The sequence below is a fragment of the Panthera tigris genome, chromosome D1 (genome assembly GCF_018350195.1).
Source record: "Panthera tigris isolate Pti1 chromosome D1, P.tigris_Pti1_mat1.1, whole genome shotgun sequence".
In the NCBI taxonomy this organism is placed as follows: Eukaryota; Metazoa; Chordata; class Mammalia; order Carnivora; family Felidae; genus Panthera; species Panthera tigris.
In genome coordinates this window covers 109,038,920-109,041,618 of record NC_056669.1, presented here as the reverse complement: position 1 = coordinate 109,041,618, position 2,699 = coordinate 109,038,920, and the positions used below count along the sequence as shown (strand labels likewise).

Here is a 2,699-nt window from a genome sequence, read left to right as displayed (position 1 = left end):
TTTTTTTTATGTTCATTTTTGAGAGAGCATGAGCGGGGGAGGGGCAGAGAGAGAAATGGAGACACAGAATCCAAAGCTGGCTCCAGGCTCTGAGGTGTCAGCACAGAACCTGATGTGGGGCTCGAACTCATAAGCTGTGAGATCATGACCTGAGCCGAAGTCAGATGCTCAACCAGCTGAGCCCACCCAGGCGCCCCATGTACTAACTGCGCTTTCTGGGCAACGTTATTTAAATTCTGATTGCGTTCTTCTGCTTGCTGTCTGAATTGGCCATCTTCGCACACTAGGCCGTAGGAGGACTCCGGCATGCAGTACAGACAGACCCCTGACCCCTGTATTAGTTCAAGGTCTCCATCCTAACCTGTCTTCTGAGCTGTCTTCATGGATGTATACAGCCTGTGCACGGTTTAATCCTCTGCTGTTACAGTCTTGAAATTCACAATAATTTTGGGAAAAGAGTCCGCATTTGGGTCTTGCACGAAGCCCAGCAAAGTATGTAGCTGCTCCTTCTCTCCTTGCCTCACCTTGACGTCCTCTTTCCAACCCGGCTGTCTTAGTCTGCTGGGGCTGCCGTAACAAAATACCAGAGACTGAGTGGCTTACGCAGCAGCAATTGTTTCTGCATAGTTATGGAGGTCGGAAGTCCAAGATCAAGGTGCTGGCAAAGTCTGTTTCCAGTGACACCTCTCTTCCTGGCTTGTAGAGGGCCACCTAATGCTTTTCCTCATATGGTCTTTTTCCTCTGGGTCCCCATGGAAAAAGAGAGTGCTCTCTAGTGTCTTTTCTCCTCCGTCTCCGTCTTTGTCTGAGACAGAGAGAGAGAGAGAGAAGAGGCAGAGAGAGGGGGAGACAGAGGAACCCAAACAGGCTCAGCACTGTCAGTGCAGAGACCTACTCAGGGCTCAAACTCACAAACGGTGAGAACATGACCTGAGCTGAAATCAAGAGGCTGACGCTTAACTGACTGAACCACCCAGGTGCCCCTTTTTCTCTTCTTATAAGGAAACCAGTCCTATCTGATTAGGGCCCCACCCTTACGACTTCATCTAACTGTAATTACTTCCCCAACTGCCCAGTCTCCAAGTACAGGCATACTGGGGGCTTAAGGCTTCAACACATGAATTTGGAGAGGGCACAATCCAGTCCACATCACCAACCTTCTCAGTTCCTGGCCCCTGTGCTTGCACCTCGTGCACAGACTCACGCCTGCCCTTTGGATCTGCCTGGTGGCACCGTCTCTTGGGGTTGACGTCTGGTTTCCCTTCTCGATGGTGGCCCATCTGGCCTTGGATTCCTCACCCCGGGAAGCATCCTGTTCAAACCAGTCTACCCTTGCCCTTGTCTGGCACAGCCCTCGAGGGTAACGAGCACTCACACCCTTCAGGGACTCTGTGGGCTGCCTGGACGGTGTTTTCCACTCCTGCCAAACTCATCTGCAATCTTCGGGACTCGCCACGACCCCTCCTAATCCTGCGTGCCGTTTCTGCCCACCCCTCACTGCCCCCGTGGCTGGCCTCAGAGTTCCCTCCTGTGCGTCTTCTCTCTCGCCTTTAAAGCTTCCACCAAACCCTGCCGTAGAGGCCCTTTTAGGCAACAGGCTTGAGCAGTGGAAACTTGAGCAAAGGCAAAAGGGCCGAGAGTGACCACCGAGCTGCCTGCAAACAGGCTCATTGAGCCAGGGGCCCTAACAGACCAGTGGGCTACTTACAACCGGTCACAGGTACCAAACACACGCCCACACTCCCTCACTCTGGCCCATAGCTGTGGCCCCGCACCACCGCCTGTGCAATCTCTCCTTTGCTGTCCCGCTCGCTGCTCACTGCAGGGTATTCAATAAACTCCTGTCCCTTTTGTTCTGCCTTAGGTGAGTTCTTTCAGTGTCTGTGCCACCCGCCCCCACTTAATCAGTAAGCTCCACACCTAATGCAGCGGCCAATATTGTGCCTGTTGGACCCACTGTTCCCTTTATGAAGACAGGGGCTCTTGTCACCGTCTCTGACGCCTCACAGAGGGGGTTAGCACAGCGTGGGCACAGTACACGGTAAGGGGGGAGCTTAGGTTTGTTGCCTTTGATCCCCTTCTCCCTAGTCCCTTTCTGATTGTACCCAGGTGTGCAGTGGGGACTCTCTGCAGGGACAGAGAGGGAGTTGGCCACTTCTAGGCCAAATGGGTGAAGAATCTTTTGGGTTCTTAATCATTTGGCTTAAAAAACTAAAGCCACCGCCCTGCTTCCGGTAAACTCGAGCCCTGCTTCAGGTGAGCCCCGCTTCTCTCTCTCTCCCTCTCTCTCTCCTTCTGCTCCTAATGGGATTCTCTCTCTCTCCCTCTCTCTGCCCTTGCTCACTTGAGACTTCTCTCTGTCTCTCTCTCTCTCAAAAAGATAATAATAAAATAAAATAAAATAATTAAAAAAATAAAAAAACTAGAGCCACCAAAGGCCCCAGATGACCTCATGGCCTTTGGTCCTTCTTGCTTTTTTTATTTGCAGTCATGATAATCTTTAAGAAATACATTAATTAATTTTATTTATTTATTTATTTATTTATTTATTTATTTATTTATTATTTTTAATGTTTATTTATTTTCAAGAGAGAGAGAGAAAGCAAGCAAGCAGGGGAGGGGAAGAGAGAGAGGGAGACACAGAATCCGAAGCAGGCTCCAGGCTCTGAGCTGTCAGCACAGGGCATCACGCGGAGTTT

At 50.6% G+C, this 2,699-nt stretch overlaps 1 long non-coding RNA gene across 1 annotated transcript; it reads right to left on the bottom strand.

Annotated features, from left to right (window-relative positions):
* Positions 1-388: 388 nt before the first annotated feature.
* Positions 389-1,905, bottom strand: LOC122231408. Its single transcript, XR_006208640.1, has 2 exons — positions 1,158-1,905; positions 389-567 (listed from the first exon to the last, which is right to left on the bottom strand). It is a non-coding gene; the product is annotated as an uncharacterized LOC122231408 (long non-coding RNA).
* Between the last annotated feature and the right edge of the window lie 794 nt (positions 1,906-2,699).